This window comes from Danio aesculapii, chromosome 4 (assembly GCF_903798145.1).
Source record: "Danio aesculapii chromosome 4, fDanAes4.1, whole genome shotgun sequence".
Lineage (NCBI taxonomy): Eukaryota > Metazoa > Chordata > Actinopteri > Cypriniformes > Danionidae > Danio > Danio aesculapii.
The window spans coordinates 28,455,217-28,471,933 of NC_079438.1; positions in this window are offsets into that span (position 1 = coordinate 28,455,217).

Consider the following 16,717-nt stretch of genomic DNA (forward strand, 5'->3'; position numbering starts at 1 on the left):
GCTTTCGTTTGGCTTCTCGAGGGGTTTCTACGCACAAACTTTGCATTGCACGCTTCCCGTCTTTACAACACGCCTGCCGGACATCGCTCTTGGAAGAACTACCTGTGTAAAGCCTGCGTCTGTCTGCCGTTACATCACGATGGCAACGAGAACTCGTTCACAGGAGCTCAAGCTGCTTGTGTGTACGTTCGCGACTCGCATGAACTCAGTCTGACCCTGTTCTGCTCGTATAACGGCTTTCCCGTGAACACTCGGACGCAGCCCCATTCAGCAGTAGGGTCAGTCATTTAACTTCTCTGAACTCTTACTTCCTAAGTCTCGTAATTCTGCCGGAGCAGTCACTGGAGGAATTCCCATTCAACAAACTTCCCGCGTGCTGACGTCAAACTCTCCGTCACCGGGACAGGGAGTCCCTCGCTCCAGAAGACAAAGGAAAAACCCTCTCCAACAAAGGACATCCCAGCCACGTCAACGCGCTGCAACCACTCTGCTTTGCCGGGGTTTCCCTTAACCAGCTGACAAGTGTCACTGGTCATCAAAACGCAAATAACACAAACAACTTTCTCTCCTTGCTGAAGCTGGTGTTAAATTTAAGCAGTAAACCTTAGTCAGATTCTCTGCTTGGTAGTTTTCTCAGGTTGCAATGCTAAGAATTTAGCAAGTGCGAGACGTTTGGGACTCTTTGTTATTCATCCTCAGCCATTCACTTATTCCAGAACTGTGTGTGTGTGTATCTGCATGTTTGTCTATGTTACGTTGAGTAGTTTACTGTGTGCGTAGCTTAATAAACTTGTGTTTCATTTTAAGATCCTTGTTGGAGTTGTATGTGTTTCTAAGTTACTGCCTCAGCTATATGGTCTTGCTACCTCGCTTGTATAAATGCTGAAATCCTGTTTTATATTATTATTGTTGGCCACGTAATAATATAACATAGATTATTAAGCTAAAATCGATTAAGCTAAAATCACGCTGCTTACTTCTATTAGGGTAGACCAATAGATGACGTAAGTGTACGTGTTAACCTGTTTCTGACTGTGAGTCAGTCATTTGGATCTTCTGATTCCAATCCCCGAGAATTAATTTGAATTAATTCGAATTTATGAGCTAATTCTTAGAGTACCTGACATATTACATGGTCCAGGCACTACATATAATGGTGGAGTAAAATTTTGGGCAGTAGATTGAACTAACTTTTAAGCACATAAACCCCCCGAAACACATTGTCTCTATTTTTGACTGTAAAGATAGATTAGAGGAAACAGAGTTTGCTACACATGTCATTACTCTATCATTGTACCATGCATTTTATTGCTTGACTCCATGCTGAAGTGTTGTTGAGAAAGTAAAACTGCATTTAATTCGTCCGCCGTGACGAACCATGCACAAAAGGTGCATTTAATTCGTCCGCCGAGACGAACATCGCTGTAACTTCAATTAATTCGTCCGCCGTGACGAACCGCGCACAAAACTGCAGTCTATTCGTCCGCCGAGACGAACAGTAAAGCCGCTTTAAGAGCGCAGAAAGAGGTGGATAAGTGTGTCTCTCATCTCTCCTCTTAAAAGGGTCTTATACAGTGTGATCTCTTACGCCGCGAGACTCCGGCTCTGAAATCAACTGTTTTTCTCCTGGCTACTGGGTTTAGACTAAATCAACCCACCTTTACCATTTTATTCGCTAAGAGTAGTGAATTAAAGAATGCGGTTGCTTAGATAACTGTGTTGTATTGTGGGAGAAAATATTTGTCTTGATCAAGTTTATGTGGTTGAATCCACAGCCGTGTTACTGTTTAAACAGACTCTAACACGTAGGGCCGAGATCCCGGATCTCACCTTAATCTCAGTTCCCCTGTTGATTAAAGTTTTGCTCTGCACTGATTAATGTAAGATAAATGACCTGACCAGTGCGCGTGACCACACAGCGAGTACCCGCGGCCTCCATAGTGTATTATACAGTAATCGCTAAAGCTGTATCCATTGGTCACTGATTATCAGAAGGATAGTATTCTGAATAGTGCTATTGTGCAGTGTGAAGAGCATGGTGCTTGTAAACTGCTATTTTGCCACTTGGTGTTCATTGCCATAGCAACGACCTTGACCCCGGAAGTCCCGAGGGACTCGCTGGAACTTCAGTCATTCACGCATGCGCAGCTCGCCAGCGCCGACTTGAACTGAAAGTAAACAAAGCCTAGCACGAGGCTAAGCTAACCGACGCTAATGCGTCGCATTGAAGTATATGTGTGTTTAGTGATATCGAAGGCTAGCACAAAGCATTTGGTGGCCATTTGAAAGTAAACTTTGCTTCAGCTAGCGGATTTTCAATCTTTGATGTTTTCTCTTCATGCTTATGTCTTATCTTTTTTTCTCATTTGGAAAATAAGTTGACAAGTGCTGAAGCTAATAAAGGGTGTGCGATCTCATTGTTGCTGTTAATCACATTTGTCTAAACGGCTTTTGCCGCTATATTGGGCCCGTGTCACCAGTCGGAACTCCCAAAAGCTGTTGGCCTTTTGGAAAACATACTATTGCTAAATCCCCTCGTTAAAATGTTTCACGAGTGACATAAATGCTTTTATCGAAACTACTCAACCTGTAAGAATGACCATTTCTTACCACGGTTGACTGGGAAGTCGATTTATAAGCATAGTGTTAAGTTTAATCATAACGTTAATTGTCCTTTAGACTTTAATGACTATTTCTCTTAGTTGAGTTTTGACCATCGTCACTGCTGTTGTGAAATTTCAATTTCATTTATAGTTAATGACGCTTGGCTGCCCTATCACAATAAGAGTTATTGATTAATGCAATCAAATACATTCTGACCAATTAATCAACATCTAGAAACAACCATTTCCTATTATCATTGATTTACTGCCAATGTTTAATGATTAAAATAATCATATTGTTATATGTCTGGGAAGTTTAATTGCAAACCTCACTGAGTGATCTTGACAGCATCAATACTGCATATGTCTTATTTCAACCTTAGGTTGTTTTGTCTAATTTAGCAATAATAATAATCATTATTACTGTTATAATTATTATTCCTTTTTCACCTCTTTTCATCTCTGTTTATGAATAGTCCATTAGTCTCAGAGCTCAATAACAGTTTGTGATTAAGTTAATCAATCTGATCCAGTTTAATGAAGTCTGGAAACCCATTTATGTGAGTTTAAATTAGATGTCAAATTTACTCTGTGTTGTTTAATGATTGATTTTAATCATAATTGTTCTCCTTTACTTTATCATTACTCCATTGAGTATTAATGTCACTCAGCATTGCTGTCTTGAGATTTTAATTTCATTAGCAGCTCCATGATGGATGGCTTCCTCTTTCAATAACAATTACTGATTAAATGTTAATCATAAAACACTTTGATAAATAATAACGCATAGGGGTTACCACTCTTGTTCCTTTTACTAATTTGGAATACATTTTTTTTAACTTAATTCAAAATTTTGAATTTCAAATTTTAAGTTAAATCCGTTATTTTATTTATTCCAGGTATATATTGGAACCCGTGGTGAATATCTCTTTTGGCTTTAGTCGAATTTACCCAATTGACTTAAATAAACTACAGCTTTGAGTTCCCATTGTTTTCCCGAGCCAGCTCAAGGACACAGTTTCCTTCCCTTTCTGGGTTGATGCAATTGGACAGAGTAGCCTGTTGCACCCAATTGAGTTTATAAGGGCAGTATTCTTCGGTTAGCTAAACCCAAATTAAAACTTACAAGTTTGTCATTACTTTGGCTAACTAGCTAACTTGATAAGCCAATAAACCAACAATTTGGAATTATCCATTCGACAGCGCCACTAACTATCTTTTTGTCTTCTTTTTCCCTACTATCTTCTTTCGACTTGACTGCTGCTGCTATTTGGGGTATTGCACCTGTGAGAATCATAGAGCAGAAGATTTTAGGGACATTTGACAAATGTTTGGGAAACTTAAACACTGTATTTCTGAAGTTGAACTTGATTCTCACCCTCATTCCCTCCTCATTGCGGAATCCTCCCCATCAGAGCTAAAAGCAGGTCGTCAAGAAGATAAGCATCATCAGTCGCTATTTTTAGCTCATTCAGGGTCCATTTATTCGGTGTGGTGTCAATCCTATTGATTTTATCACAGTTTCTCCTCTTTCATAGGAAATTTTAATAACAGCCGCAGTCCTAGTGATAAGAGACCCTAAAATTCAAAATTTAGCCTAGGAGCATTCTTTTGTTTTAGATTGAGGGAAGCTAAATCATTGCTCTCTCTAGGAAAGTACAAACACCAATCTTTACCCTATTCTTAACACTTCTTATCACTTTGTATCTCTCTGTTCCTTAGCTGTGCTAACTGTACGTGTTTACTGATTCTCCCCACAGAGTTTACCAGTTAGATGCACATCCAGCAGAGGACCACAGAAACTCACCTAGATGAAGCGAGACATGAAGCCAATCGACTAACACAGGAACTGAACTACTTCAAAGAGGAGTCTGCCAGTGTCAAAGATGAACTTAAGTATGCCTACAAACTGCGACGTGAACCCGCCAAGGAAAGATATGCACTAGCCTCACCCTTGCCAAGCAGGACAGGATCCCCTGTACCCAAACTCGAACTCACACATAGTGAGAAAGATGAGGAACCAAGCCGAAGACGCTCACCAGCTCCTTCTGCAGGGCCTGACCTTACCCCAAAGCGACGAGACCCTGTGCTAGTCAGTCACAGATCAACGCACAGCATGGACTTCAAAGACCTCGATAAGCTGGCCAGGAACATTGGCAAGGTTACCCCAAGTGGAAATGCGACCCAATGTCTCAGACACAAATAGACTTTACCTGCTTTGCGCGACATCCAGCCCTGAAGTACGCAGCTTCCTAGAACGACAGTCAGCTCGCACAAAGAATCAGAATCAGAAAGAGCTTTATTGCCAGGTATGTTCACACATACTAGGAATTTGTTTTCGTGACAGAGCTTCTACAGTGCAACAGGATAACAGAGACAGGACCAAAAACAGATAATAAATATGTTTTTAAAAAAATAGAAGTAGTGAGTGCAAATATACAAATTGACCAGTGTATGTACATGTTAATTACTATATACAACGTCATATGTACAGCTGTTATGTGCAAATTGGCATGTAAAGTGTGTTGTTAAATAAGTGTATATGTGTATAAAAGTGTATAGCAAGTAGTGATGTTGGTTTCACAATTCTTATTATCAAGTTTTCATGAGATGGATTGCCTGAGGTAAGAAACTGTTTCTGTGTCAGGCTGTTCTGGTGCGCAGTGCTCTGTAGCGTCGACCAGAAGGTAAAAGTTCAAAGAGCCAGTGTGCTGGGTGTGAGGGGTCCAGAGTGATTTTGGCAGCCCTTCTGCTCACTCTGGATAAGTACAGTTCTTGGGGAGTAGGAAGGGATTAGATCAGATGTACCAGTGATTCGCTCAGCAGTCCGAACTATTCGACGTAGTCTTTGGAGATCGTATTTAGTAGCTGAGCTAAACCAGACAGTTATTGATGTGCAGATGAGTGATTCAATGATGGAGGTGTAAAACTGTTTCAGCAGCTCCTTTGGGAGGTTAAACTTCCTCAGCTGATGAAGAAAGTACAGCCTCTGTTGAGCTTTTTTGACAATGGAGTCAATGTGAGTGTCCCACTTCAGGTCCTGAGAGATGGTGGTGCCCAGGAACCTAAATGAATCCACTGCTGCCACAATGCTGTCCATGATGCTCAGTGGGGGGGAGAGAGCAGGGTGGTTTCTCCTGAAGTCCACTATCATCTCCACTGTTTTGAGCGTGTTGAGCTCCAGGTTGTTGTGACTGCACCAGACAGCCAACTCCTTAACCTCCTGTCTGTAACCAGACTCATCACCGTCCTGATTGAGGCCGATAAGTGTGGTGTCGTCTGCAAACTTCAAGAGCTTCACAGAGGAGTATTTTGAAGTGCAGTCATTCTTGTACAGAGAGAAGAGCAGTGGGGAGAGGACACACCCCTGGGGGGCGGTGATTGTGCGGATACTAGATGAGAATTTTCCCAGCTTCACCAGCTGCTGCCTGTCCGTTAGGAAGCTGTTGATCCACTGACAGACAGAGGTGGGCACAGAGAGCTGAGTTAATTTGGGCAGAAGTTTTGGGATGATAGTGTTAAAAGCCGAGCTAAAGTCAACAAACAAGATCCTCACATAGGTCCCTGGTCTGTCTAGGTGTTGCAGAACATAATGCAGTCCCATATTTACTGCATCATCCACAGACCTGTTTGCTCTGTAGGCAAACTGAAGAGAGTCCAGTGAGGGTTCAGTGATGTCCTGAACAGTGATGTTCAGTGAGCACCAGTTTTCCAAAAGACTTCATGACCACAGATGTTAGTGCCACCGGTCTGTAGTCATTTAGTCCTGAAAGTTTGGGTTTCTTTGGGATGGGGATGATGGTGAAGCGTTTGAGGCAGGAGGGCACTTCACACAGCTCCAGTGATCTATTGAAGATCAGGGTGAAGATGGGGGCCAGTTGGTCAGCACAGGATTTTAAACAGGCTGGTGTTATAAAATCTGGGCCTGGTGCTTTTTTCCTCTTCTGTTTCCGGAAGACCTGGCGCAACTCCTCTTCACTGAACTGAAGTGCAGGTATGGGGGAGGCGGGGGGTGGTGGAGGTGTTAATGGTGGTGTGAAGAACAGTTCAGAGTGGGTGTGGGGGGGATTCCTCAAACCGGCAGTAAAACTCATTCAGGTCGTTTGCAAGTCGTTCATCGTCTACAGTGCTGGGGGATGGTGTCTTGTAGTTTGTGATATTTTTCAGACTTTTCCACACGGATGCTGAGTCGCTGAAAGAGAACTGACTCCTTAGTTTCTCAGAATAGTTCCTTTTTGTGACTCTGATCTCCTTTTCCAGTGTGTATTTGGCCTGCTTATACAAGGCGCTCTCCCCATTCCTGTAAGCAACCTCCTTGGCCTGACGTAGCTGTCTGAGTTTTACAGTGAACCATGGTTTGTCATTGTTGTATGTGAGTTGAGTCATTGTAGGAATGCACATGTCTTCACAGAAACTGATATAAGATGTTACAGTCTCTGTGAGCTCATCCAGATTGTTTGCAGCAGTTTGCAGATCCTGCTCTGTTTTGTTAGTCCATCTTTTCACAGATCTTAATACAGGTTTGGCTGTTTACAGTTTCTGCCTGTAGGTTGGAATGAGATGAATAAAACAATGGTCAGAGTGTCCCAAAGCTGCTCGTTGGACGGAGCGGTATGCATCCTTTATTGTGGTATAGCAGTGATCCAATATATTACTGTCTCTTGTGGGACATGTAACATGCTGTCTATATTTTGGCAGTTCACGGGATAGTTTTGCTTTGTTAAAATTCCAGAGAATGATTAAAACCGAGTCCGGGTGTTGTTGCTCTATCACCGTGATCTGATCAGCTAGTTTCTGTATCGCCAGGCTCGCGTGCGTGTGCGGAGGAATGTAAACGCTGACGAGGATGTACGAGCAGAACTCGCGCAGGGAGTAAAAATGCTTATAGTTAATAAACAGTGCTTCGAGATCTGGACAGCACATCTTTTTTAAAACTGTTACATCTGTACACCACCTTTCATTGATGTAAAAGCACGTCCCGCCACCGCGCGATTTCAGTGTTGATTCTTTGTCGCGATCCACTCTGAACAGCTGATAGGGGAAGCGCGTTGTCCGGTATGGTGTTGTTCAGCCAGGTTTCCGTGAAACACAGATCAGCTGAATGCAGAAAATTCCTGTTTGTCTGAGAGAGCAGAATGAGTTCGTCTATTTTGTTGGGAAGAGAGTGGAGATTTGCCAGATGGATGCTAGGCAACGCGGTCTGAAATCCGCGCTGTCTGAGTTTCACAAGCGCGCCTGCACGCTTTCCTCGTCTGCGCGCTTGAAAGCGTTTGAGTAGCACTGCGGCTCCGCCGACTACAATGTCCAACAGAACATCAGATAAATCCAGTTATGGAAAAATATTTGGAGGGGAAGGCAGTCAGCAGTACTCCTTAAAGAAGTCCAAGAAAGAGCCAAGAGAACCAAAAGAACTCTCAGACTTCAAAGGTGTGAACTGAACCTCCAAGCCTATTCCCACATTGGCCTACAGCTGAAACAGCTTGCCCCAGTACACCTGACAGTGGGACCAATGAGCCTCGTTCACCCAGTGTACGTGTCACCACTCAACACGTACCCCCACCTCATAGTAAAAGATTTGCTGAACCGATTTGAACCTCTAATCGATTTCAAGCATTTGAAGATATGAACTGAAGTCCAGGAGCTATTGCCCTTCCAGCCAGTTTGCTCCATTGAGCCACAGTGCCAAGCTACAGGCACTGACCCCAAGTCACTGACTACTGGTGCAACCTCCAGCAGTAAGGATCAAGACCCTTTCCTTTGCTCACTGCAAGCTCCTGACTCAGACTCCATTCCAATCAAGACTGAAATAGACATTCAAGACACCTTGGTGTCCAATGCGGCCCTAGCGCTGTGGGCAGAGAACTCAGCTGTCAGTCTTAAGCTCTTCCAAGCCTTAAAACGAAGACACCAGACTCTGCCACATGTCTCAAAACACAGCCGCTTCCCCCTCAGTCCTTGCTCGACAGCCATGGCCACGTCCAGGATGATCTGCGCTGTGGACATTCGATGGAACAACAGACTGCTGAGTCACCACTTCCTCGTTGTCCCTAACCTACCTCATGACATCTACATCAGAGCAGACATCCTAGTTCGGCTCAATGTCTGTGTGGACATTGTCAACAATGTTGTGTGGGCCCCTCTGTCGAACCAACTGACCACTTCAGTCACTGTGAACACCCTTCGATCTGGTCAAACTATACCAGATGCATGTGCCATGATCAATGAGAGAGAAGTCACAATCCCTGCATATAGCAAGGGTGTCAGCGTTCGCCTCAACATGCGACCTGGCAACACTCTCAACAGTAAGCTAGCATTCTTCCAGCCATCCAGAACCTGTCTGAAACTGGGCCTGACTCTGGCAGCCACCCCTTTCATTGATGCGTCATCACGTGCCATGTACATACTGTTCAACAACTGCACTGCCAGAGATGTCACTGTCCCTAAAACCAGTCACCTAGGATGGCTCATCAACCAGGCGTTTCATGACTTCAACCTGATGGTACCTGTCGTAGGCCCAATACCAGCTCAACCACAGTGATGTTTACACGACCACATGGAAACATCACTATAACTTCCGTCCTGCCGGTGTCTCGGGAAAGTGTATGCCGATCCGAACTGACAGAGGTCACCCACCTCACGGTCTATGCAGTCTCAACACAGCCTACAACAGAAACACCTAAGCCAATTGCCATCCAAACCCAAAGTCTCTCAAATGACTCGATTGAAGAACCCTATACTGGGTTTGAGGCACAGCTCCAACAGATCCTTAGTGAGGCTGATACCCTCCACAAAGAAGCGGATCGCCAAGGACTCAAAGAAGATTTTTACCAGTACAAAGGACAGTACTTCCTGGACTGTGGCCTAACCAACATCCATACCGTGCGCATACCAACTCTCCCAAATGCGTCACCCACATTCGTGAGACAATATAAAATCACGATTGCCTCACACGAGCCAGTGCAAAAAATCATCAACTCCATGTTGACCAAGGGGGTCATCAGCCCCTGTAACAGCACATACTCCGCTCCAATATGGCCAGTACTAAAACCCAGTGGGAAATGGCGACCTACTATCGACTACTGCAAGTTGAACCAGTAGGTGCCCGTCACGATGGCCTATGACTCAGTTGGACCAGGAAATCCCCAAAATCAAAGGCTCAACAATCCTCTCAACACTAGATGTCGCCTCCAGGTTCTGGACAATTCCAGTCCACCCTGATGACCAACACAAACTGGCATTCACCTTCGGCAATCAGCAATACACCTTCACACGATGCCCTTTCGGCTATGCTAATTCACCAGCAGAATTCAACATCTTCCTGAACAAAGCATGCCCTGATGCCAGAGGAAATCTTGTCTATGTCGATGATGTTCTCCTGAAAAGCTCAAAGGAAGTTGATCACCTGAAGGAAATCGATCACGTCCTTAACCAGCTGACAATAGCAGGAGCAAAGATTGCCCTCAACAAGGGACAATGGTGTAAAACCAAAGTGAATTACGTTGGCCTGCTCATTGGACGATATGGCAGTCTAGCCGTACCCAGGCAATCCAAAGCATTAAAACATCCACCAACATGTCTGAGCTAAGAAGCTTTCTGGGAGTGTAAAATCACTCAAGACAGTTCATCGAAGACTACGCCGACCTTGCACGACCACTAACCTCCCTCCTGAAAAAGGATGAACCTTTTGTGTGGGCAGAAGCCCAAGACAAAGCTATGAGCGCACTCAAACAACGCCTGTGCTCCGCTCACCAGACCCAGCCTACCCAGACCCAAGGAAGGAGTTCTACCTGGACGCAGGTTTCTCCAAGCATTGCCTCAGCTCAGGGCTGTACCAGCTCCATGACAAAGACAAGCAAGTGGTCGCCTATGCCAGCAAAACCCTGCTTCCACCAGAATGCAAGTACTCCGATTGTGAGAAGTCTTTACTGTGCACTTTGTGGGCTATCCAGCGCTTCTCCAACTACATTGGATCGCAGAAAGTGATCATAGAGACATGCCACCAGCCAGTGACCTTCCTCAACAGCCAGCGAATTAGAGATGGCGTGGTCACCAATGCACGCATAGCTACCTGGCTAATGGCACTTCAAGGACGGGACGTTGAGGCAAGATATGCTCAAAACCACAAATCGTCCTTAGGAAAGGGGCTAGCAACCTGCCAGAACTGCTCAACTGACACGCCATGCACCTCAGCAGAGCCCAAAGATCCAGTACCCCCACAACTAATGAATCACAGATACTTTGAGAAGAATGTATGTTAAGGAATGACCACTGCATATGTGGATAGCTGCTCATACCATCACCAGGGCAACTTGAAAGCTGGAGCGGCCGTGGTCTGGCTTGATGATGACCCCTGCCCACCACAACAATTCAAACTCGGCCCTCACTCATCACAGTATGCAGTAATCGCAGCCGTTCTCATCACCCTGCAACTAGTTGCATCTCACAACGTCAAAGAGCTCCTTATCTGCACCGCTTCAAACTATGCTCGGTTGAGCTTTACATGCCATCTAGTGGGATGGAAACAAAATGGCTTTAAGACAGCTAACCTGTCAAGCATCAAGAACTCTTCCAGTCATGCGACTCTATTGTACTAAACACAACATGCTCATCTACTGAAAAAAGGTTCGTGGACATTCACGCCAACCAGGGCAAGATAAAGACTTCAATGACCAAACGGACGCCCTCGCCAAAGCAGGCGCATTACATGGAGAGCCTAGGACATTTCAACCCCACCCACCCAACCCAAATGTGGCAGCCATTACCCATCGACAGCACACCACGACTGTGCAAAACCCCGCCTCCTCCCAACTTGCTCTCTCACCACAGTTTGCGGCCACTGATCTTGTCACCCTTCAAGCTTCGGATCAAGTTCTGCAAACTATGGACACTCACATCTCCGACCCTATGGCTAATCCACTCTCAGCCTCTGACCTGGCCAAGTCCTCGGAACTTCGCCACCTCAATTCCATCAAGCACCTGCTGCATCTCGCAGACGGCATACTCACATATGTCATACCTCGTGGCCAGAGGGGGATGATGCTGATGTACGCCCACGATGCACCATGCGCTGGACATCATGGTGCCAAAGCCACCTATGAAATGTTCAAACAGGTAGCATATTGGCCTGGCATGCAACAGGATGTAGTGGAGTACGTAAAGGGATGCCTAGTGGGTTGCCAATTTCGACCAGCAAACCCAAACTACCGAGCACCGCTGCAAAGGAAAAGAAAGGAATGACCTTCCCATGGTCAGACCTCCAAATCGATTGGGTAGGACATCTGCCACGTTCGGTGTGGGGCAACAAAAACTTCCTGACAGTAGTTTGCGAATTCACAAAATGGGTTGAATGTCTCCCAGGTCTCAACGATACAGCAGAAACTACAGCATGTCTGTTAATGAACCACATATTCTCAAGATTCGGCCTGCCTTTTGGAGCCAACTCTGACCGAGGAACCCACTTTACAGCCGAAGTCATGCAGGAAGTGTGGAAACTTCTGGGAATCCATGCTAGGCTTCATATAAGCCACCACCCAATCTCCTCTGGTCAAGTGGAACAAACCAAAAGGACAGTGGTCAGCATGTTGAAAAGGTATGTGTCTGCCAATCAAAAGGACTGGGACATCAAGCTCCCTCTTGTACTGATAGCAATCAGGGCCACCTCTCATCGCTCTACTAGGATACCCCCGTTCGAGATGATGACAGGCAGATGACACTCCCGTTACACCTGCTGTACCAACTAGGTGACACGAATCTCATCACCGCCTATACCACTCACTAGTACCTTGAAGAGCTGCATCAGCACCTAAGGTCAACCTTCGCCTTTGCACAGCAACAACTCCAAAGGAGTGCGGAAGGACGCATGGCCTACTACGACAAAAAGGCCTCATACCAGGAATTCAATGTCGGAGACAATGTGTGGTACTACAGCTTCGCCCTACCACGACAGAACACTCTTCACCGTCTGTCCAAGAAGTTCCTGCCACACTGGACTGAACCTCATGTGATTGTTGACAAACACTCACCTGTGGCCTACCGAATCAAAATTAGGTCAGGGCACAGTGACCCTCTTCTTCGATGGGTTCTTCGAACCAGATCAAGAAGCACTGGGGTCCCAGCCAACCAGAAATGGGGAGGACCAAAGCCACTGACACTGAACAACTGTCCGACCCTCTACACTACACTAACATAACCCCAGGCAATCTAGGGAACACCTAGTTAACTGTGCTAAACACAACAGTAATGCTCTCTCCTCCACAGTTCTGCTAGAAAACCCCTAGTAGAGAGGAGCCACTCCAGATTTGTGACACTGCATCTCTGATTTTTAACCTACCTGAATTCCCTTTTGTCTCTCGTTTCTTCATTTTCTTTTTTTTTTCTTGTTTTAATTTGCCTTTCTAGTCCCATACTGAGGGACTCACATAGAATCATGCAAGCTAAGCATAAGGCCTAAATTTAGGATTGACTCCGGTCACCAAATTGTGGAAATTGTTCCTAAAATTTTTCATACGTCACTCAGGGCGACGTGATTTCCAAAACTAATTTGTTTATTTTGATTCTATTGCCAGGAAGATGATTGGCCTCGCCGTTCTGATCTTCTGTGTAATGGGGGTCACACCCCAGCCAGAAGTTGCGTCGCCGGGACCAGCATCGGGGATAGTACTCCGCGAACAACCAAGGTTACTGATAACAAACTGTAATACGCACACCCAAAAGGTGTACGTCCGACTTAATCCCCGCGAAGTTGTCAGAACTCACTACACTCCCACAGCCTCCCAAACCACCTGGGCTGGTAGTCGTTGGACCCAGGAAATTCTTGCTCATGCCCAAGCAGATGTTACACACATGCTGCACCATTTGCAGAAAATGACGGTAACCCAAGCTGAACTTAGCGGGTACCACCAGTGTCCCAAACGATTTTTGGGCACCTTGCTGCGGGTTGCCGCAGCTGTAGGAACTCTGTTCAACATTGGCATGAGTACCGCTAATGCCATAAACTTGGCCACAGTAAGGCGGCATGTGGGCGAAATTCAGGCTGAAATACCTGAAATCCGCCAACAGCTCGCAGTCCAGAGCCGTGCCTTACAAACTTTTGGAAAATCCCTAAACGGAACTATTACAGTCCTTAACACGCATAGCACTCTCTTAAACCAAACAATCAAATCCATTAACAAGCTATTCTCGGTTATTCAAAGCGATTTAGCTCAAACGCACTCAAACGAGTTTTAACCACTCTCATGGCTGACATGCTTGGAGACGTGAGCTCCTCAGTCGATAATCTGGCTATGAATTCCACATTACCTGATACCCCTAAGTCTAGTTCAAAACGTCCTGACTTCTGCCACTACGGGCCCCACAAGCCCTATCCAAGCTCACCTTGCTTTCTCTCTGGGCAGTGCTATTCCCTTATACGTGGATCCAGAAACAGGCGACCTAGCCTGCCTAGTCTACCAATAATTGACACTGCCAACATTTATCATTTCAAAGATGTCTTAAACGTTGGATTTTGGCAAGGAGACACCCATGTCAAAATTCATACCCCTGACGTCATTGCGTACCCTGATAATAACGAGCAGTTGTATTTGGCCCCTAACCTAAAAATGTGCACTCTTACCAAAGAGATACATTATCTGTGCCCTAGTAAGCCCTTCGTTTGCGATAACATTGACGGCATCTGCGGCCTGGAATCGGTTAGTCCTGATACCAGCTGTCCCGCCGAATCTACGCCACGGGCCCAAGTCGAGGCAACCCAAGTTGAACTTGTCGGTAACCGATGGTTATTTAACACCGCCGTGCGTACCGCTACACTTATGTACGATCAGCACTACATCGCCACTCGTATTAACCTTCCCGATCAAACTCTGTGGATCACTGTCTCTAAGGGCTCGATCCTTCATATTGACGATTTGTCCTTATACCATCTTCCCGAGGACGAGTATCAAATCGAACTGGAAATCTCACCATTTTTCAAGCAACATTCCTTTACACTTGATCCTGATTGGAACAAAGGATCAAGGAGGAAGGAACACAATTAATCGATTTGACCCCAGTCGACGACGCATTGGAGGCCATTGCACGCCTTCCTCCCCCTGGCTCTCCAATCATTTGGTCTTGGTCGGTCGCCGATACGGCTCTGTGCGTTACTATTGTTGGCTACGTTGTAACTTTGACGCTCGCCTATCTCCTCCACAAGAGAGTGACCGCCATCCGAGATGCATGTAACAAATGCATACCCGGCAATCGACACATTTTCCAACGTGAAGAGGACCGAGAACCAGAGAGTTTGTTAACCTTAATTGAGCTGCCTCCGGCATCACCTGCCATCCTCAGCGTTTACGATTAGCCAAATAAATTGATTGTCGCAACCCTTATTTAGGTTCCCCTAAACTGTCAATTGTTTCTAACCCGATTATGCCAATTGGTCCAATACCTTCACCAGAATTCAGTCTGTGATGGAAATGTTGTTTGTGCCTTGTGTGTGCCTGTTTTTTTCTTTGACTGCCTCTTCTTCCAGTGTCTGCCGATAGTCGCTTCAGCGACATCAACATCCAAATGGGGGACTGCAGAAACTCAGCCATATTCTAAGCGGAGTTAAAACCAGCAGTCATGGAAGCCTCATTGCGCCCCCTTCGTCTTCTTCCTAATTAAGTATCGCTCAGAGCTTAGTTCCAACACACACGCTTCTTTTCCCTTTATAAGACAAAGGATGTGTTGTAACCACGGGTTAATAAGTAATGGCCCATGGGGAAAATCCGGCCATTTGGCCCCTCACATGACTATATTAATTAACTTGCACCCAAAGGACGAAAGACACATGTGTGTCTCTTCGGGCGCGTGATCCTCTCTCTCCCCTCGTGCTGTCTCAGGGAGATAACATCCGAATTGTTTTGGTACAAAAAGCCCGCACAATTTTTGGACATTTCACGTTTAAAAGTGTGTTTGCTTTAATGTTTTATTGCAAATAGTTGTGTATGTTTTACTACGTATGTACGCAAGTATATTCACTATGGGGTGCATGTAAATTAAACATTGTAGCATGTGTAACGCATTTAATTAGCTATATTTGATAAAGGCTGTGATGTTAGATGTCAAACTAAAGGCTTAAGAGAACATTGGTTTAAATGATAAAACTGTATCAGCAAATAGTAGTCAATTACAGAGCTTTATTGAGTTTTGATAACAGTAAGTAAAGTTTTATGTCACGGGTCTCCCCCTCCCTGTCAGAGACAACAGGGAAAAGAGAGGGATAGTCTCGCTCAGTAGCCACTGCCATTGGACAGTCAGAGTGGGCTGGTCTAAACTTTGGCCACTATAAAACTTCAACGAGGTGAAAGTTCGAGGCTTTCGTTTGGCTTCACGAGGGTTTTCTACGCACAAACTTTGCGTTGCACGCTTCCCGTCTTTACAACCCGCCTGCCGGACATCGCTCTTGGAAGAACTACACGTGTAAAGCCTGCGTCTGTCCGCCGTTACATCACGACGGCAACAAGAACCCGTTCACAGGAGCTCAAGCTGCTTCTGTGTACGTTCACGACTCACATGAACTCAGTCTGACCCCGTTCTGCTCGTATAACGGCTTTCCAGTAAACACTCGGACGCAGCCCCATCCAGCAGTAGGGTCAGTCATTCAACTTTTCTGAACTCTTACTCTTAGTCTCGTAATTCTGCCGGAGCAGTCACTGGAGGAATTTCCACTCAAAAAACTTCCCGCGTGCTGACGTCAAACTCTCCGTCACCGGGACAGGGAGTCCCACGCTCCAGAAGACGAAGGAAAAACCCTCTCCAACAATGGACATGCCAGCCACGTCAACGCGCTGCAACCACTCCGCTTTTCAGGGGTTTAACTTAGCAAGTGCGAGACGTTTGGGACTCTTTGTTGTTCATCCTCAGTCATTCACTCATTCCAGAACTGTGTGTGTATCTGTCTGTGTTACGTCGAGTAGTTTACTGTGTGTGTAGCTTAATAAACTTGTGTTTCATTTTAAGATCCTTGTTGGAGTTGTATGTTTCTAAGTTACTGCCTCAGCTATATGGTCTTGCTACCTCGAATTTATGAGCTAATTCTTAAAGTTCCGGAAATATTAGATGGTACAGGCACTACAATTTTTAAAAAGTGA